Source organism: Rutidosis leptorrhynchoides, chromosome 7, assembly GCF_046630445.1.
Source record: "Rutidosis leptorrhynchoides isolate AG116_Rl617_1_P2 chromosome 7, CSIRO_AGI_Rlap_v1, whole genome shotgun sequence".
NCBI classification, from domain to species: Eukaryota; Viridiplantae; Streptophyta; class Magnoliopsida; order Asterales; family Asteraceae; genus Rutidosis; species Rutidosis leptorrhynchoides.
Genome location: NC_092339.1, coordinates 106,544,721 through 106,568,205, shown reverse-complemented (window position 1 = coordinate 106,568,205; position 23,485 = coordinate 106,544,721).

The window sequence follows — 23,485 nt, the reverse complement described above, 5'->3', positions numbered from 1 at the left end:
TAAAACATATGTGCAACGCCAACTAAGACTAAATCCAAATATGCAAGATGTTGTAAAGAAAGAAATTATTAAACTGCTTAATGCAAGTTTAATTTATCCAATCTCCGATAGTCCATGGGTAAGCCCAGTTCAATGTGTACCTAAGAAGGGTGGCATAACTGTCATCACAAATGGAAAAAATGAGCTTATTCCTACTAGGACTGTAACAGGATGGCGTTTTTGTATTGATTATAGAAAATTAAATGACGCCATCAGAAAAGATCACTTTCCCTTACCTTTCATTGATCAAATATTAGAAATGTTAGCTGGAAACAGTTACTATTGTTTTCTTGACGGTTTCTCCAGATACTTTCAAATTCCAATCGCACCCGAGGACCAAGAGAAAACCACATTCACGTGCCCTTATGGTACTTTTGCTTACAAACGCATGCCATTTGGACTTTGCAACGCCCCTACAACCTTTCAAAGGTGCATGATGGCGATTTTTCACGACATGATAGAAGAATGCATGGAAGTTTTCATGGATGACTTTTCAGTCTTCGGTGATACTTTTGAAACATGTCTAGTTAATCTTGAACGAATGCTTATTAGATGCGAGCAATCAAATCTAGTTCTTAATTGGGAGAAATGCCATTTCATGGTTAGAGAAGGCATCGTTCTCGGTCATAAAATCTCAAAGGAAGGAATGGAAGTGGATAGAGCTAAAGTAGATGTAATTTCTAAACTTCCACATCCCACCAATGTTAGAGGAGTTAGGAGTTTTCTAGGGCATGCCGGTTTTTACCGACGTTTCATAAAAGACTTTTCTAAAATTGCCACTCCTATGAATAAACTCCTAGAAAAGGATGCTCCGTTCATCTTTTCAGATGAATGCATTAAATCTTTTAATATTCTTAAAGAAAAACTCACTAATGCGCCTATCATGATAACTCCAAATTGGAATCTACCATTTGAACTTATGTGTGATGTAAGTGATTTTGCAATGGGAGCCATTTTAGGACAAAGGATTGAAAAATGATTTCAACCTATTTATTACGCTAGTAAGACATTACAAGGAGCACAAACGAATTACACAACTACTAAAAAAGAACTCCTTGCTATTGTCTTTGCTTTTGACAAATTTTGTTCATATCTCGTTTTCGCTAAAACGGTGGTCTATACCGACCATTCTGCTCTTAGATTCCTATTTTCGAAACAAGATGCCAAACCACGATTAATCCGTTAGATCTTACTCTTACAAGAGTTCGATATTGAAATTCGAGACAAAAAGGGAGCATAAAATCTTGCCGTTGATCATCTTTCTCGTCTTAAAAATCTCGAATTAGAAGTTCTAAACAAATCAGCCATATAAGATAACTTTCCTGATGAATATCTTTTGAAGATCGATTATAGTGAAATTCCATGATTTGCAGACTATGCAAACTACTTAGTATGTGGATTCCTTGAAAAAAGGTTGTCGTACCAAAAACGAAAGAAATTCTTTAGTGATATAAAACACTATTTTTGGGAAGATCCACATTTGTTTAAAAGTTGTCCCGATGGAATAATACGCCGATGTGTATTCGGAGATGAAGCTAGTCAAATCTTAAACCATTGTCACACAGGACCAACAGGAGGGCATTATGGGCCTCAACTCACAGCAAGAAAAGTTTACGACGCTGGATTTTATTGGCCTACAATTCTCAAAGATGCACACCTTCTTTGTAAATCCTGTGATGCTTGTCAAAGGGCCGGAAAAGTAAGTCACCGCGATGAAATGCCACAAAATGTCATTCAAGTATTTGAAGTATTTGACGTTTGGGGTATTGACTTTATGGGTCCATCTCCAAAATCTCATAATAATCTCTACATTCTCGTTGCCATTGATTATGTATCTAAATGGGCGGAAGCACAAGCTCTCCCAACTAACGATGCACGAGTTGTAGTCAACTTCTTAAAACGTCTTTTTGCAAGGTTTGGAACATCGAAAGCTTTAATAAGTGATCGGGGTACTCATTTTTGTAATAATCAACTTGAGAAAGTTCTCAAAAGATATGGAGTAACTCATAAAATCTCAACCGCTTATCATCCACAAACAAGTGGACAAGTTAAAAATACCAACCGAGCATTAAAACGTATTCTAGAGAAACCATAGGATCAAATCCAAAGGAATGGTCCATGAAATTGGAGGATGCAATCTGGGCTTTTAGAACAGCCTACAAAACTCCAATTGGAACCACACCTTTTAAACTCATTTACGGAAAAGCATGTCACCTTCCAGTAGAAATTGAGCACAAAGCATTTTGGGCTTTGAAGACATGTAATCTTGATTTACATGAAGCCGGACGTCTACGGTTAAGTCAATTAAATGAATTAGAAGAATTAAGACATGAAGCATATGAAAATTCGTTAATCTATAAGGAAAGAACGAAGAAATGGCATGATAAAAGAATCAAAAGTTCAAAAGAATTTAAAGAAGGAGACCGAGTTCTTCTTTTCAATTAACGATTCAAGCTATTTCCTGGAAAATTGAAATCAAGATGGTCTGGACCATTCATAGTCAAAAGAGTTTTCCCATATGGAATAATAGAGTTGATAAATTCAAATGGGATTGAATTTAAAGTTAATGGTCACAGAGTTAAATATTACATACATGGTCCGATGGAAGTTGACAATGAAGTTAATCACAATTTCGACACCACATCTAACTAAGTGTGGGGAGAATCAAGTCTTTTTAAGGATAATATATATTTCTGTTAGTGTTAGATTTTCTGTTTTCGTGTAGTTTTCAAGAATGGAATTCGAATAGTCTTTCCCTAGCAGACCCTAAAGAACTAGTCTTCTCCCTCCATTCTGAATTTTTATTTCTTTTAGGTTTTACAAGATGAAGAATTCCTTTGATCTGAACCATGGTCTACTACTACACGCTATGATTAATAAACGTAAAAATAACACTTTCCCGAGTGAACTGGTATCATTCATAAGGAAAAATGGACGAAGTGAGGAAAGAACTCAGGAAGAATCATAATAAGATACATTTTGGTAAAGGAAAATCAAAATCCGCAACAAAAAGAAGAGCACGACACCTTGAAAGATGTCATAAATGCGAAAAATAGTCACACAAAGGTAAATGTTTGAACAATCAAACATATTCAAATACCGAATTTGTTATTCTATGCAGAGAAGGACCGTTCATATATTTAGAAGAAAAGTTATTGAAGAATCGAGGTTACGCTTATGTACCTATGGAAAACCAAACCACACGACTCTCCTATGAGTTGGCTAAAGCAGGTCACTGAGAATTTTATCTCATAAGTATGTATGTACAGTTTTATTTTTTTATTTTATTGCTTTTAACCTTTTGATAATAAACGCTGAATCATTCGCTATAAAGTATTAAATTGATATTCAATAAAATTAGGTATGCGAAACCGAAATTATTGATATCATACAAAAATTTATTACATCACTGCTAAATTTACCGTTTATTCATAAGGTATAAATATCTTTAATCACTCAATCTAAAATATTACAAAAATTCGTTAGGAGTAAAACTAGGTAAAATAGCCGAAATTACTTTACCCAAAAGAGGGGCGTATATTTTTGATAATATTTGATTGATTAAAGTGGGATAAAAGACCAAAAAGATTTTTATTTTTACCTTATTTTTAAAATTAATATATAAATATTAAATTATTATTGTAAATTTTTAATACTATTATATAATTATAATATTTTAAATGAAAGTTTGTAAAATTAATGTATATAAATATTAATAATATTTATATGAAATTTTATGTATTTTAAATTTAAGTTTGGTGTGAATTTAAAAACAAAAATGTACTTTATTTCATTAAGTTAAAAATTGATTTATAAAATTCGTCGTGAGTTGAAGACTAGGTTATGGAACCGAAATTGCTTTACCCGAGGGTGGGACGAGAAATTTTATTATCTTTATTTTTAATCTTATTGAATTAAAGTATGCCAAAAACATTTAAAAAACCTAAAAATCTTTGCTTTTAGAAAAATCGCTTTAAAATAACAAATTTTAAAATTTTGTCGAGGGACGAACTAGGTCAACGTATCGAAACGCCCTCATTCTAGTAAGAAACAAAATTTTAAAATTAATTAATTATTTGTTTTATAAGTTAAAGGTTTTATATATATATAAAAAAGAAATCCGCACTCGCGGAGTTTTTGTGGTACCCACATCCGCACTCGCGGAGCCATGAAATCCCAGACCAGGTTAACTGGTCGAACAGACCAGTCTACATACACACACCCACATATTTTCTGCGAAAAAACCCACAAAAACCCGCTAAAAACGCAATTTTTCACCGATAATCATCAAATTTTTTGCTAAAATCACGAGGAGGAGATACTTGCCAAGAAGTTTTTCAAGGAAATCGGTAATTTCTACATCCAAACACTCTTTAATTCGGATTTTTAGTGTTCTTGAGCAAAATTATACCTTATTTGAATTTGATAATTTCTAGCTTAATTGTGCTTAAATTGTTTGTATATTATGCTTGTATAACCTAGATTGATGCTATTTAACATGATTAGAAGCCTTAAACTTCAAATTTTGAGTAATCTAGGGTTTGTGTTCTTGAGCAAAATTGGGGCTTTTTGATATAAACGGGTTATGGCCGAATTTTGTTGATGGTTCATGCTTAATTAAGTAGTGTAACATGTTTAGGTTGCTAAATGATCAAAACTTTGATCCTAAACATGATTTTTGAGTATTAAAGTGGACTTTTTGAGTCAAAAATGCATGAACTCGATTTAATTGACATGAATGCCATTTGGAACTCGTTTAATTGCTATAATGATTATTTTTGACATGATTTACAATATGAATGCTAAGGAACATTGTATACATTTTCATATATGTTTATTTGTAAAAGTGTTGAATTGTTAATATTGTGAAAATGCGTATAAAGTTTAATATGGATTAAACATGTCATTATGATTGTTTTGATTTATGATTCTGATAACACTAATGCATATTTGGATGCACAAAAATTGTGTTTAATGTGTTTTGCAGACTGAAATGGGTGAATCTTCATCCGCATCTCAGGCTCGCAATGCTCCTCCTGAGAATGCAGACGAACAGGATATTAACGACCAATACAAACAAAATATACCTCATCAAGTCATTTCATTTTCAAATATCCATGAGGCAGATTTACACCTAAACTTGAGGTTTGACAAATTTTGGATAGAATATCTAAAATATCAAAGAAACTTACACACCCTTCAGTCTAATGTTGTTGAAGTACCCAGGGTAATAGATTGGGAACCATTAGAAACAGTAGGATTGGCCGATCTAATCAGATAATTACTTATACAAAGGTATGGTAATTCTACTTTTAATGATTGGGAACGTTTGTTCAATATACGTAGGCGTGTATATAGAGAATGGTGTGTGGAATTATTATGTAGTGTTGAAATAAATGATCGGGTAGCTACCTTAACTGATCGGAGTTTTATTAGATTTTTATTAGGAGGCGTGATGCGCCATATGTCTCTATTAGACATGGCTCAGGCTTTGTGTATATATATGCCTGAGGAACTAGCATCTACTGATTGTCAAAGGTTAATAGGTAATGGTAGGAGGGTTGATGAAAATTTTGATATGAATGGAATATGGAGTAGAATGACTAGCCATAACCGATTTCGTGGGGGGAATTACTCTTATACTGATATTGATAGAGCTGAGCTAAGAGTAATCCATAGGTTATTAGCAAACTCGATTACACAGCGAGGTAGGAATAAAGAGAAGGTAAATGAGAATGATTTATTTTATCTCATGTGTATTCGAGACCCACAGAGCGATGTGAGTATACCTTATTGTGTGGGTTATTATGTAGTGACCCGAACTTTTCCATGTTTATATATATTAATTGAGATTGATATTTACATGATTAAATGTTTCCAACATGTTAAGCAATCAAACTTGTTAAGACTTGATTAATTGAAATATGTTTCATATAGACAATTGACCACCCAAGTTGACCGGTGATTCACGAACCTTAAAACTTGTAAAAACTATACGATGACATATATATGGTTATATATATAGTTAACATGTTTTTATTATAAGTATGTATCTCATTAGGTATTTTAACAATGAGTTATATACATAAAAATGAGACTATTAATTTAAGAAACTCGAAAACGATATATATAACGATTATCGTTATAACAACGTCTTACTAGGTACATATGAATCATATTAAGATATTGATACACTTGGTTAATTATGTTAAATGATAAGTAAATATATTATTAAGTGTATTAACAATGAAATACATATGTAAAAATAAGACTACTAACTTAATGATTTCGAAACGAGACATATATGTAACGATTATCGTTGTAACGACATTTAACTGTATATACATCATACTGAGATATATTATATATCATAATATCATGATAATATAACAATTTAACATCTCATTTGTTATAATAAACAATGGGTTAACAACATTCAACAAGATCGTTAACCTAAAGGTTTCAAAACAACATTTACATGTAACGACTAACGATGACTTAACGACTCAGTTAAAATGTATATACATGTAGTGTTTTAATATGTATTCATACACTTTTGAAAGACTTCAAGACACTTATCAAAATACTTCTACTTAACAAAAATGCTTACAATTACATCCTCGTTCAGTTTCATCAACAATTCTACTCGTATGCACCTGTATTCGTACTCGTACAATACACAGCTTTTAGATGTATGTACTATTGGTATATACACTCCAATGATCAGCTCTTAGCAGCCCATGTGAGTCACCTAACACATGTGGGAACCATCATTTGGCAACTAGCATGAAATATCTCATAAAATTACAAAAATATGAGTAATCATTCATGACTTATTTACATGAAAACAAAATTACATATCCTTTATATCTAATCCATACACCAACGACCAAAAACACCTACAAACACTTTCATTCTTCAATTTTCTTCATCTAATTGATCTCTCTCAAGTTCTATCTTCAAGTTCTAAGTGTTCTTCATATATTCTACAAGTTCTAGTTACATAAAATCAAGAATACTTTCAAGTTTGCTAGCTCACTTTCAATCTTGTAAGGTGATCATCCAACCTCAAGAAATCTTTGTTTCTTACACTAGGTTATCATTCTAATACAAGGTAATAATCATATTCAAACTTTGGTTCAATTTCTATAACTATAACAATCTTATTTCAAGTGATGATCTTACTTGAACTTGTTTTCGTGTCATGATTCTGCTTCAAGAACTTCGAGCCATCCAAGGATCCATTGAAGCTAGATCCATTTTTCTCTTTTCCAGTAGGTTTATCCAAGGAACTTAAGGTAGTAATGATGTTCATAACATCATTCGATTCATACATATAAAGCTATCTTATTCGAAGGTTTAAACTTGTAATCACTAGAACATAGTTTAGTTAATTCTAAACTTGTTCGCAAACAAAAGTTAATCCTTCTAACTTGACTTTTAAAATCAACTAAACACATGTTATATATCTATATGATATGCTAACTTAATGATTTAAAACCTGGAAACACGAAAAACACCGTAAAACCGGATTTACGCCGTCGTAGTAACACCGCGGGCTGTTTTGGGTTAGTTAATTAAAAACTATGATAAACTTTGATTTAAAAGTTGTTATTCTGAGAAAATTATTTTTATTATGAACATGAAACTATATCCAAAAATTATGGTTAAACTCAAAGTGGAAGTATGTTTTCTAAAATGGTCATCTAGACGTCGTTCTTTCGACTAAAATGACTACCTTTACAAAAACGACTTGTAACTTATTTTTCCGACTATAAACCTATACTTTTTCTGTTTAGATTCATAAAATAGAGTTCAATATGAAACCATAGCAATTTGATTCACTCAAAACGGATTTAAAATGAAGAAGTTATGGGTAAAATAAGATTGGATAATTTTTCTCATTTTAGCTACGTGAAAATTGGTAACAAATCTATTCCAACCATAACTTAATCAACTTGTATTGTATATTATGTAATCTTGATATACCATAGACACGTATACAATGTTTCGACCTATCATGTCGACACATCTATATATATTTCGGAACAACCATAGACACTCTATATGTGAATGTTGGAGTTAGCTATACAGGGTTGAGGTTGATTCCAAAATATATATAGTTTGAGTTGTGATCAATACTGAGATACGTATACACTGGGTCGTGGATTGATTCAAGATAATATTTATCGATTTATTTCTGTACATCTAACTGTGGACAACTAGTTGTAGGTTACTAACGAGGACAGCTGACTTAATAAACTTAAAACATCAAAATATATTAAAAGTGTTGTAAATATATTTTGAACATACTTTGATATATATGTATATATTGTTATAGGTTCGTGAATCAACCAGTGGCCAAGTCTTACTTCCCGACGAAGTAAAAATCTGTGAAAGTGAGTTATAGTCCCACTTTTAAAATCTAATATTTTTGGGATGAGAATACATGCAGGTTTTATAAATGATTTACAAAATAGACACAAGTACGTGAAACTACATTCTATGGTTGAATTATCGAAATCGAATATGCCCCTTTTTATTAAGTCTGGTAATCTAAGAATTAGGGAACAGACACCCTAATTGACGCGAATCCTAAAGATAGATCTATTGGGCCTAACAAACCCCATCCAAAGTACCGGATGCTTTAGTACTTCGAAATTTATATCATATCCGAAGGGTGTCCCGGAATGATGGGGATATTCTTATATATGCATCTTGTTATTGTCGGTTACCAGGTGTTCACCATATGAATGATTTTTATCTCTATGTATGGGATGTGTATTGAAATATGAAATCTTGTGGTCTATTGTTACGATTTGATATATATAGGTTAAACCTATAACTCACCAACATTTTTGTTGACGTTTAAAGCATGTTTATTCTCAGGTGAATATTAAGAGCTTCCGCTGTTGCATACTAAAATAAGGACAAGATTTGGAGTCCATGTTTGTATGATATTGTGTAAAAACTGCATTCAAGAAACTGATTTCGATGTAACATATTTGTATTGTAAACCATTATGTAATGGTCGTGTGTAAACAGGATATTTTAGATTATCATTATTTGATAATCTACGTAAAGCTTTTTAAACCTTTATTTATGAAATAAAGGTTATGGTTTGTTTTAAAAATGAATGCAGTCTTTGAAAAACGTCTCATATAGAGGTCAAAACCTAGCAACGAAATCAATTAATATGGAACGTTTTTAATCAATAAGAACGGGACATTTCAGTTGGTATCCGAGCGTTGGTCTTAGAGAACCAGAAAATTTGCATTAGTGTGTCTTATCGAGTTTGTTAGGATGCATTAGTGAGTCTGGACTTCGACCGTGTTTTCTTTAAAAATGATTGCTTAACATTTTTGTTGGAAACTATATATTTTTAACATATGAATATTATGTGATATATTAATCTCTTAACGTGTTTGATATTATGTGATAGATGTCTACCTCTAGAACAAGTCCCATTGACTCACCTAATAATAATGAAGAGTCAAATGTAAATTGGAATGATTTGTGGACTGATTCACAAGTTCCCGAAGAGGAACCGGAAGAAGAGTCGGAACCGGAAGAAGAATCGAAACCGGAAGAAGAATCGGAACCGGATGAAGAAATAGAACCGGTGGGGGAAATAATAAAACGGTTAAGTAAAAGAAAATCCTCAACCAACCGACCAAAGTTAATTATGGTCAATGGTGTTTCCGCCAAGGAAGCAAAATATTGGGAGGATTACCAATTCTCCGATGAATCGGATTCCGACGAGAATTCCGATGATGTTATAGAAATTACCCCAACTGAATTTAAAAAGGCAAAAGAAAATAATAAGGGAAAGGGCATAAAAATAGAGAAATCTAATTCCAACCCCGATGAACTTTATATGTATCGTCAACCCCCGAAGTCCTTAAGTTGTAACAATGACCCGGGAACCTCTAAACCACCAGGTTTTTCTAAACCAATGTGGACAACGACGGCTCGTATTAGGGGAACATCATATATCCCTAGAAACTTGGCAAAACGAACCAAAACCGAAGAAGAAGAAACGAGCGAGTCGGAATAAGATAGTTGTATTCGTGTGGTGTAATATATGTAATATAGTGTTCTTATGCTTTATGATATATGTAAAAATTGCTTGTATTAATAAGTATTTTTTTTATGAATCTAACTCTTGTCTATTTTACAGTTTAAAAACACAAAATGGATAGACAACCCAATATTTTAAGAGACCTACCCGGAGACATGATTGATGAAATCTTGTCTAGAGTCGGCCAGAATTCTTCGGCACAACTATTTAAGGCGAGATCAGTTTGTAAGACATTCGAAGAACGTTCCAAGAATGTCTTGGTTTATAAGAGACTTTCGTTTGAAAGATGGGGGATATCACATTGGGAAACCCATAAGTTACGATGTGTTTACTTTGACGCATATATTGCGGGGAACCCAAATGCTATTTTACGCAACGGGTTAAGAAATTATTTTGACTCAATATATCCGAATATTGGACTTCGTGATTTAGAAAAAGCGGCTAACATGCAACATAAAGAAGCATGTTATGCTTACGGATTAGTAATGTTCGCTTCTCACCAAAGTGAGAACAAGAACATCGGGCTACAACTATTAAACAAAACGTTTCCACAAGTGACGGAGTCGGTAATTGGGGTAAGAAATGAGGTTTTTAGATTGTTACGGGACTGTTGGACATTACGTAACCCTCGTCCCTTTGACGACGTTACAACACGCTGTCTTATCAACGGCCATAACGGTTATGTTCCACAAGACCAAGGATGGGAAGTAGTCCTAGTAAAACCAGAATGCATGACTTGTTTCTGGACGTATGAATTACGTGTCTTTATTGCCTTTGCTGAACGACTTGTGTACTAGCTAGAATTATCTTCACAACTATCTTGTATCAAAGTTATTGTGTGCTATATTTCATGCTTTATGTAAAATAAGCGGTATTGTAAGTTTGTAAAATATTGTATAAAAGTTTGAACGCGAAATATTATTATAATCAGTTTTTCATATAGAATTGTAGTAGTTGAATTGTATATTAGCTACTAAGTATGAACTTAACGGGTAGGTACTACCCGAATTTAAACTTATAAAACGCTAATATGAAGAAAAAGCTTTTATAAATGAGTTCATATTATGCTACGAAATACTATTAACTACTCTTAATATTCTGTATGATTAACTTGTTCCATTTGACTATTTTGAAGGAAATGGCACCGACTACTCGACACACCGTGAATATGAATGAAGAGGAATTCCGTACTTTTCTAGCTTCAAACATAGCCTCAGTACAGGCTGCGCTACATACCAACAATAACCTTGGATCTAGCACTACAGGAAATCGTGTAGGATGTACCTACAAAGAATTCACTGCCTGCAAACCTTTGGAATTTGATGGAACCGAAGGATCGATCGGATTGAAACGGTGGACCGAGAAGGTCGAATCGGTGTTTGCCATAAGTAAGTGTACTGAAGAGGACAAAGTGAAGTACGCTACGCATACCTTCACAGGTTCTGCGTTAACATGGTGGAATACCTATCTAGAGCAAGTGGGACAAGACGATGCGTACGCACTACCGTGGTCATCATTCAAGCATTTGATGAACGAGAAGTACCGTCCCAGAACCGAGGTCAATAAACTCAAAACAGAACTTAGAGGGTTACGAACCCAAGGATTCGATATTACCACGTACGAAAGACGATTCACAGAATTGTGCCTATTGTGTCCGGGAGCATTCGAAGATGAGGAAGAGAAGATCGACGCGTTTGTGAAAGGATTACCGGAAAGAATCCAAGAAGATATAAGTTCACACGAGCCCGCCTATATACAGCAGGCATGTAGAATTGCTCACAAACTAGTGAACCAGATTGAAGAAAGAATTAAAGAACAGACTGCTGAAGAGGCCAATGTGAAGCAAGTCAAAAGAAAGTGGGAAGAAAACGGTGATAAGAATCACCAATACAACAACAACAGCAATTACAACAATAATCGCAACAATTATCCCAACAATCGCAACATCAATCGCAACTACAACAAACGGCCCAACAACAACAACAACAACAACAACAACAACAGCAACTACAACAATCATCCCAACAACAATAATAACCGCAACAACAACAACAACAATCAGAAGCAGCTATGCCAAAGGTGTGAAAAGTATCACTCGGGGTTCTGCACCAAATTTTGCAACAAGTGTAAAAGAAATGGTCATAGCGCGGCGAAGTGTGAGGTCTACGGACCAGGGGTTAATAGAACGAAAGGAACAAATGGTGTCGGAACGAGTAATGGCGGAGCAAGTAGTGTCGGAGCAAGTTATGCCAATGTAGTTTGTTATAAATGTGGAAAACCAGGCCACATTATTAGAAATTGCCCGAACCAGGAGAACACGAATGGACAAGGCCGTGGAAGAGTTTTCAATATTAATGCGGTAGAGGCACAGGAAGACCCGGAGCTTGTTACGGGTACGTTTCTTATTGACAATAAATCTGCTTACGTTTTATTTGATTCGGGTGCGGATAGAAGCTATATGAGTAGAGATTTTTGTGCTAAATTAAGTTGTCCATTGACGCCTTTGGATAGTAAATTTTTACTCGAATTAGCAAATGGTAAATTAATTTCAGCAGATAATATATGTCGGAATCGAGAAATTAAACTGGTTAGCGAAACATTTAAGATTGATTTGATACCAGTAGAGTTAGGGAGTTTTGATGTGATAATCGGTATGGACTGGTTGAAAGAAGTGAAAGCGGAGATCGTTTGTTACAAAAATGCAATTCGCATTATACGAGAAAAAGGAAAACCCTTAATGGTGTACGGAGAAAAGGGCAACACGAAGCTACATCTTATTAGTAATTTGAAGGCACAAAAACTAATAAGAAAAGGTTGCTATGCTGTTGATAATGCTAAAAACGAACATATATTTCATAACATTATTCCTCAAGAAAGACAAGCTTTTAGTTGCAATTGTTCTATTTACAAGAGATATTCGTTTAAATAATAAAAGGTGAAGACAAAAGACAGATTCGACGATTTGAAGACGCAAACGACCAAAAAGCTCAAAAGAACAAAAGACAATCAAAAAGGTTCAAAATATTGATGAGGAACGTCTCAAAATGACAAGAGTACAAGTTACAAGACGCAAAGTACGCGATTTAAAATAATACGCGAGGACGTCCGAAAATCCGGAACCGGGACCTGAGCCAAGAAGAAACGCCCGACGCAACGGACCAAAAATATCTAGTCTACTATGCACAAGAATATAATATAATATATATATAATTATATATAATTATATATTATATATATTATTATTATTATATTACGTCGGCAAGAAGAAAACAAAAGTAGTTGGCTGAATCCAGGGTGGCCATGCGACTCGCATGGCCAGAAGCACAAAACCATGCGAGTCGCATGGTTTGAGATTGCTGGTCAGGTCCTATAAATAGCCAGTTTTCTGACGAGTTTTATCATCCTTTTTCTCTTCCTCTTCATAAGTAATATATATTTATATTTATAATTTATATTTTAATTTTAATTATAATTCTAATAATAAGGGTATGTTAGCGAATGTTGTAAGGGTGTAAGTCGAAATTCTGTCCGTGTAACGCTACGCTATTTTTAATCATTGTAAGTTATGTTCAACCTTTTTATATTAATGTCTCGTAGCTAAGTTATTATTATGCTTGTTTAAAACGAAGTAATCATGATGTTGGACTAATTACTAAAATTGGGTAATTGGGCTTTGTACCATAATTGGGGTTTGAACAAAAGAACGACACTTGTGGAAACTAGACTATGGGCTATTAATGGGCTTTATATTTGTTTAACTAAATGAAAGTTTGTTAATGTTAATATAAAGATTTACAATTGGGCGTCCCTATAAATTACCATATACACTCGATCGGACACGATGGGCGGGGTATTTATATGTACGAATAATCGTTCATTTAACCGGACACGGAAATGGATTAATAGCCACTAGAATAATTAAAACAGGGGTGAAATTACATTCAAGGGTAATTGGTGTAATTGTTAACAAAGTAGTAAAACCTTGGTTTACACGCAGTCGATAACCTGGTGTATTCATTAAACAAAGTATTAAAACCTTGTTACAATTCGAATCCCCAATTAGTTGGAATATTTATCTTCGGGTATAATAATAATTTGACAAGGACACTTGCAATTTATATTTATGACTGATGGACTGTTATGGACAAAAACCAGACGGACATATTGAATAATCCAGGACAAAGGACAATTAACCCATGGGCATAAAACTAAAATCAACACGTCAAACATCATGATTACGGAAGTTTAAATAAGCATAATTCTTTTATTTCATATTTAATTTCCTTTATTTTATATTTAATTGCACTTCTAATTATCGCACTTTTATTTATTGTTATTTTATTTAATCGCACTTTTATTTATCGTACTTTTTAATTATCGCAATTTAATTTTATCGCATTTTTATTATTCGCAATTTCATTATCGTTATTTACTTTACGCTTTAATTTAAAGTCTTGTATTTATTTTATATTTTACATTAGGTTTTAACTGCGACTAAAGTTTTAAATCGACAAACCGGTCATTAAACGGTAAAAACCCCTCTTTATAATAATAATATTACTTATATATATATTTGTATTTTTATAAAAGTAAACTAATATAGCGTTGAGCTTTGCTTAAAGATCTCCCTGTGGAACGAACCGGACTTACTAAAAACTACACTACTGTACGATTAGGTACACTGCCTATAAGTGTTGTAGCAAGGTTTAAGTATATCCATTCTATAAATAAATAAATATCTTGTGTAAAATTGTATCGTATTTAATAGTATTTTCTAGTAAAATATAAGCTATTTTATATACACCTCGCGAAACATCAAGTATTTTTGGCGCCGCTGCCGGGGAACGCTCGAAGCGAAACGCCATATTTTTAATTTTTAAGTTATAATTAGTTTTTGTAAAATTTATATTTTTGTTTAAATAATAAAAAAAAAAAAAAAAGAGAGCTTTTAAAAACCGAAAAAAAAAAAAATAATAATAATCGGGCCAAGGTACTGTAGCAGCCCAACTTTTGGCCTGGATCCGAACATCATGCGAGTCGCATGGCATTTCAACTAAACCCCATGCGAGTCGCATGAGGGGTCTGACAGGGCCACCCTCAAACCCTAAAAACGCATTAATTACGGAGTATAATATATTATTATTTAATTAAACCCTAGTTTTATTATTATTAATTAAGATTCTAGTTTAATTAATTACTTTTAATTAGTTTTATTATATTTAAAACTTAATACTTTTATTATAAAATATAAAAATAATATTTTTATAAAATCTAATATTTTTATAACTTTTTATAACTTTTAATATTTTGTCCCTTTTTAATCGTTGTAGCGTAATATTTATATTTTTTAGCTCATATTTAATTTTAAACTTAGTTTTTGCTATAGTTATTTTTACCCCTAGATTTTTAGGCTTTGCCGTAGAATTCCTTAAGTGCTTTTTCTTTAGACTAAGATTTAGGTGCTTTAGAAATTTTCGACGCCTTTTTACGTTTTAAGTTTCTTTTTAAGTTATTTTCATTTGGGATTTAGTTTTTCCTGTAAGCTTTAATATTTTTAGACCTTTTACTATGTATCAATTATCATTCCAATTAGTAATTTCAATTTGCGATTATAATTTTAAGTTAGTTGTAGTAATAAGGTTAAATTAGTTAAGTATTTTTAAGTTTTTATAAGTTTCTTTTATTTTTCCGTCACCTTTTATTTATTTTTTTCAACCATTTTTCTTTTTCGACATTTTTCGACGCGAACTCTTTTTCTCTCTTATTTCTCGCCATTCTAGTTTTTAGGACTTAGAATTTTATTCTACTTCTTATCTAAATTTCTTAAAATTACGAAAATTTATTTTAAGTGGTTAAATTGATAGACATCAAAATTTTCTGGTTCGTAGTAATAGTTGGATTTGTACGTGGACCGGGTTATTGGAGCCAAACAGTCCTCAATTATATTGAGACCAAACGAATCCTGCCCCTCTGCTGCATCTTTTGGCTATTCGAAACGTGGGCAAAATCAGAAAAGTCTATTGATTGGATAACTTATTATAATTTTTCTTTCCTTTTAAAAACTAATAGGATATTCTGTGAATGCACCGAGCAAGACGTTCACCACCTTTTGTACGTTCACCACCTGTAACTCGATCAAGACATCGTTTAACAAATATAACCGCCGTTGATTTTTCTTTAGAATCGTCATCCAGTCGACCAAGTACTTCAGTTCAAAATACCGATAATCCATTTTTTGAACCCGACCTCACAATTGAGAATCCAGAAAATATTCAGGAACGGTTCATAGATCCTGAACCATTAAACTTTCCTCCGGAACCACCAATCATTCAAACAGAGATTGTTGAGGAACGAACTATTAAATCAGAATCATTCAGTGATACCGAGTCAACAAATTCAATTATGGAAAATCTGGAACCTTTAAGTATGGAAGACCGAATGAGAGCTAAACGCACTGGCCAAGGTCACGCAATTACTTATCCAGACATTAATGCGCCAGATTATGAAATCAAAGGACAAATTCTACACATGGTAACTAATCAATGCCAATTTAGTGGTGCGCCGAAGGAAGATCCAAATGAACATCTACGTACCTTTAATAGGATCTGCACACTATTTAAAATACGAGAAGTGGAGGATGAACAGATATATCTCATGTTATTTCCCTGGACTTTAAAGGGAGAAGCCAAAGATTGGTTGGAATCGTTACCTGAAGGAGCGATCGATACATGGGATGTTTTAATTGACAAATTTCTTAAACAATTTTTTCCTGCATCTAAAGCCGTAAGACTTCAAGCAGAAATTGTTACGTTCACACAGAAGCCAAATGAAACTCTATATGAGGCGTGGACAAGATATGGAAAGTTGTTAAGAGGATGTCCGCAACATGGTTTAGACACCTGTCAAATAGTACAAATATTTTACCAAGGATGCGACATCACTACAAGAAAAGACATAGATATAGCAGCTGGTGGTTCTATTATGAAGAAAACCGAAACTGATGCTTACAAAATTATTGATAATACTGCTTCCCACTCACATGAGTGGCACCAAGAAAAAGATATCATTAGATCATCTAAAGCAGCTAGAGCCGATTCTAGCCATGACTTAGATTCCATTTCCGCAAAGATAGATGCTGTGGAGAGACGAATGGAAAAGATGACTAAGGATATTCATGCTATACGAATTAGTTGTGAGCAGTGTGGAGGACCACATTTGACAAAAGATTGTCTCAGTATTGAATTAACAATGGAACAAAGAGAGAATATTTCATACATAAACCAAAGGCCTGGAAATAATTATCAGAATAATTATCAACCGCCAAGACCGATTTACAATCAAAACCAGAATTATAACCGAAATATTCCATACAACAACCAACAAGGTCCTAGCAATCAACAAGTATCCAATAATACTTACAATCAGCAAAGACCGAATTTTCAAAACAAACCACCACAACAAACCGATGATAAAAAGCCGAATTTAGAAGATATGATGACGAAGCTAGTTGAAACTCAAACGCAGTTTTTCACATCTCAAAAACAAACCAATGAACAAAATGCTCAAGCATTTAGAAATCAACAAGCTTCTATTCAAAATCTGGAACAAGAAGTAAGTAACCTAGCAAGGTTAATAGGTGAAAGAAAACCGGGAAGTCTACCTAGTGATACAAATGCTAACCCCCGGAATGAAACAGCTAAAGCTATTACCACAAGAAGTGGTACAACACTTAAACCACCTGAAATACCTGTAACTTCTGATGAAACTATTCCTACTCCACAAGAACCACAACCTGATCAAGATAAGGAAAAAGAACCGGTAGTTGAAAAGGTTAATGAAGATAACACAGTTAAGGATAAACCTTATGTTAAACCATATCAACCACCACTTCCTTATCCGAGTAAAATGAAGAAAGAGAAACTTGAAGCCGAGCAATCCAAATTCTTGGATATGTTTAAACAGATAAATGTAAATCTTCCTTTCATTGATGTGATTTCAGGAATGCCAAGGTATGCTAAATTCTTGAAAGATCTAATCACGAATAGAAAGAAAATGGAAGAACTCTCGGCTGTTACTATGAATGCTAATTGTTCAGCAGTGCTGTTGAATAAGATACCAGAAAAACTATCTGATCCAGGAAGTTTCACAATTCCATGTTTTCTGGGTAGTCTTAGTTCAATAGAAGCATTGGCTGATTTAGGTGCTAGTATAAATTTAATGCCGTATTCACTATACGCTAAACTAGACCTTGGAGAATTGAAACCAACCAGAATAAGCATACAACTAGCCGATAGATCAATAAAATATCCTAGAGGGATAATGGAGAACATGCTAGTTAAAGTTGGTACTTTAGTATTTCCAGTAGATTTTGTTGTTTTGGACATGGAAGAAGATTCTCAAGTTCCTCTTATATTAGGAAGACCATTCTTAAACACGGCTAAAGCAATGATAGACGTGTTCGGTAAGAAACTGACCCTAAGTATAGAGGATGAGAGTGTTACCTTTTCAGTTGATAGAGCAATGCAACAACCACAATCTGCAGATGATACATGTTATTATATTCAAACTATAAATGCACATGCAGAATTATTAGAAGAATTTCCAGAATTACAAGGAACAGGAGAATGTTCTTTAGGAGAAGGAAATGAACCAATTGATGAAGCTGAAATGTTAGCTACACTTATAGCTAATGGATATGAACCAACAACAGAAGAAATTCAAATGCTAAAAGAAGAAGACAGATATCGATATAAATCATCGATAGAAGAACCTCCGAAATTAGAGTTAAAGCCACTTCCAAACCATTTGGAATACGCTTATTTACATGGTGAATCTGAATTACCTGTAATAATATCGTCTTCTCTTACTGAAAATGAGAAATCACAACTCATTTCTGTGTTGAAAGCTCATAAACCAGCCATTGCATGGAAGATTCATGATATTAAAGGAATAAGTCCTTCGTATTGCACACATAAAATCCTTATGGAAGAAGGTCATAAAACGTATGTGCAACGTCAACGAAGACTAAATCCTAATATGCAAGATGTAGTTAAGAAAGAGATTATTAAACTGCTAGATGCAGGTTTGATATATCCAATCTCTGATAGTCCATGGGTAAGCCCAGTTCAATGCGTACCTAAGAAGGGTGGCATGACTGTTATCACAAATGAGAAAAATGAGCTTATTCCTACTAGGACTGTAACAGGATGGCGTGTATGTATTGATTATAGAAAATTAAATGACGCCACCAGAAAAGATCACTTTCCCTTACCTTTCATAGATCAAATGTTGGAAAGATTAGCCGGAAATAGTTACTACTGTTTTCTAGATGGATTTTCCGGATATTTTCAAATTCCAATAGCACCCGAGGATCAAGAGAAAACCACATTCACATGCCCTTATGGTACTTTTGCTTACAAACGCATGCCATTTGGACTTTGTAACGCCCCTGCAACCTTTCAAAGGTGTATGATGGCGATTTTTCACGACATGATAGAAGAATGCATGGAAGTATTCATGGATGACTTTTCAGTCTTCGGTGATACATTTAAATCATGTCTAGTTAATCTAGAACGAATGCTAATTAGATGCGAAAAATCAAATCTAGTACTTAATTGGGAGAAATGCCATTTCATGGTTAAAGAAGGCATCGTTCTTGGACATAAAATTTCAAAAGAAGGAATTGAAGTGGATAGAGCTAAAGTAGATGTAATTGCTAAACTTCCACATCCCACCAATGTTAGAGGAGTTAGGAGTTTTCTAGGGCATGCCGGTTTTTACCGACGTTTCATAAAAGATTTTTCTAAAATTGCCACTCCTATGAATAAACTCCTAGAAAAGGATGCGCCATTCATCTTTTCAGATGAATGTATCAAATCTTTTAATATACTTAAAGAAAAACTCACTAATGCGCCGATCATGATAACACCAAATTGGAATCTACCATTTGAACTAATGTGCGATGCAAGTGATTTTGCAATGGGAGCCGTTTTAGGACAAAGGATTGAAAAACGATTTCAACCTATATATTATGCTAGTAAGACGTTACAAGGAGCACAAACGAACTATACAACTACTGAAAAAGAACTCCTTGCTATTGTCTTTGCTTTTGACAAATTTCGATCATATCTCGTTCTAGCAAAAACGGTGGTCTATACCGACCATTCTGCTCTTAGATACCTATTTTCAAAACAAGATGCTAAACCAAGATTAATCCGCTGGATCTTACTCTTACAAGAGTTTGATATTGAAATCCGAGATAAAAAAGGAGCAGAAAATCTCGCCGCTGATCATCTTTCTCGTCTTGAAAATCCCGAATTAGAAGTTTTGAATGAATCGGCCATACAAGACAACTTTCCTGATGAATATCTATTGAAGATAGATTATAAAGAAATCCCATGGTTTGCAGACTATGCAAACTACTTAGTTTGTGGATTCCTTGAAAAAGGATTATCGTACCAAAGACGAAAGAAATTCTTCAGTGATATAAAACACTATTTCTGGGAAGATCCACATCTGTTTAAAAGTTGTCCCGATGGAATAATACGCCGATGTGTATTTGGAGATGAAGCTAGTAAAATATTAAACCATTGTCACACAGGACCAACAGGAGGGCATTATGGGCCTCAACTAACAGCAAGAAAAGTTTATGAAGCTGGATTCTATTGGCCTACAATTTACAAAGACGCACACCTTCTTTGCAAATCCTGTGATGCATGTCAAAGGGCCGGAAAAATAAGTCAACGCGATGAAATGCCACAAAATGTCATCCAAGTATGTGAAGTATTTGACATTTGGGGTATTGACTTTATGGGTCCATTTCCAAAATCTCATAATAATTTATATATACTCGTAGCCATTGATTATGTATCTAAATGGGCGGAAGCACAAGCTCTCCCAACTAACGATGCACGAGTTGTAGTAAACTTTTTAAAACGTCTTTTTGCAAGGTTTGGAACACCGAAAGCTTTAATAAGTGATCGGGGTACTCATTTCTGTAATAATCAACTTGAGAAAGTTCTTAAAAGATATGGAGTAACTCATAAAATCTCCACCGCATATCATCCACAAACAAGTGGACAAGTTGAAAATACCAACCGAGCTTTAAAACGTATTCTAGAGAAAACCGTAGGATCAAATCCAAAGGAATGGTCAATTAAATTGGAGGATGCACTCTGGGCTTTTAGAACAGCCTACAAAACTCCAATTGGAACCACACCTTTTAGACTTGTGTATGGAAAAGCATGTCATCTTCCAGTAGAAATTGAACACAAAGCATTTTGGGCTTTGAAGACATGTAATCTTGATTTACATGAAGCCGGACGTCTACGATTAAGTCAACTAAACGAATTAGAAGAATTAAGACATGAAGCATACGAAAATTCGTTAATCTATAAAGAAAGAACGAAGAAATGGCATGATAAAAGAATCAGAAGTTCAAAAGAATTCAAAGAAGGAGACAGAGTTCTTCTTTTCAATTCACGATTCAAGCTATTTCCTGGAAAATTGAAATCAAGATGGTCTGGACCATTCATAGTAAAAAGAGTTTTCCCATACGGAACGATAGAATTAATAAATTCAAATGGGATTGAATTTAAAGTTAATGGTCACAGAGTTAAACATTACATACATGGTCCGATGGAAGTCGACAACGAAGTTAATCACAATTTCGACACCACAGCTAACTAAGTGTGGGGAGAATCAAGTCTTTAAAAGATAATATGTATTTCTGTTAGAGTTAGATTGTCTGTTTTCGTGTAGTTCTCGAAAATGGAACACGTATGGTCTTTCCCTAGCAGACCCTAAAGAACTAGTCTTCTCCCCCCATTCTGAATTTTTATTTTTTTTAGGTTTTTACAAAATGAAGACTGCCTGTGAACTAAACCATGGTCTAATGCTACACGCTTTGATCACTAAAAGAAATAATGACATACTACCGAGTGAAATAGTATCAGTAATCAGAGAAAGAATGGACGGAGTTAGAAAAGGATCCAGATGCGAAGATAATAAGTTACAATTTGGTAAAGGAAAATCAAAATCCGCAGCGAAAAGAAGAGCACGACACCTAGAAAAATGTCACAAATGCGGAAAATGGTCACATGGAGGTAAATGTTCAAATAATCAAACTTATTCAAATACCGAATTTGTTACTTTATGCAGAGACGGACCGTTCATATGTTTAGAAGAAAAGACAATGAATGCTCGAGGTTACGCCTATGCAGCCATGGAAGACCAATTAAACCGACTATCTTATGAATATAATAGATCATATAACTAAGAAATCTATTTCACAGGTATGTCTGTACAGTTTTTATTTTTATTTTATTTTTATGTTTAACCTTTTGATAATAAACGCTAATTTGTTCGCTAAAAAGTATTAAATTGGTATTGAATAAAATTAGGTTTGGCGACCGAAATTATTGATATCGTTCAAAAATTTATTACATCACTGCGAAATTTAACGTTTATTCTTAAGGTATAAATATCTTTAATCAATCAACCCAAAATATTTCAAAAATTCGTCATGAGTTAAATTAGGTCTTGGAACCGAAATTACTTTACCGAAAAGAGGGGCGCATATTTTTGATAATATTTGATTGATTAAAGTGGGATAAAAAGACAAAAAGATTTTTAATTTTATTTTTACCATATTTTTAAAAATTAATATTTAAATCTTAAATTAATATTGTAAACTTTGTAAAAACAATATATTTAAATTATAAATATTTGAAAAATTAATATAAGTTTGATATGAATTTATGAATTTTTAAATTAAGTTTGGTGTGAATTTTTAATTTTTAAAATATGAATTTTAATTTTATGCATTTCAAATTTTAAGTTTGGTGTGAATTTTTAATTTTTAATTTTTTAATTTTGAATTTTATATTTAAAGTTGTGTGAATTTAAAAACAAAAATTTACTTTATCTCATTAAGTTAAAAATATGATTTTTAAAATTCGTCGTAAGTTGAAGACTAGGTCTTTGAACCGAAATTGCTTTACCCGAGGGAGGGACGAGAACTTTTATTATCATTATTTTTAATCTTATTGATTTAAAGTATGCCAAAAACATTAAAAAACCCAAAAATCTAAGCTTTTAAAACAATCGCTACAAAAAGACAAATTTTAAAATTTTGTCGAGGGACGGACTAGGGCATCGTCCCGAAACGACCTCGTCTTAAAAAGAAACAAAATTTTTAAAATTTTATTAAATTTTATGTTTTAAAAGTTTAAGGTTTATATAAAAAAAAAAAAAAAAAAAAAAAAAAAAAAAAAAAAAAAAAAAAAAAAAAAAAAAAACCTGGAATTACACCCCATGCGAGTCGCATGGGGGAAAGGCTTAAGCCATGCGACTCGCATGGATGTA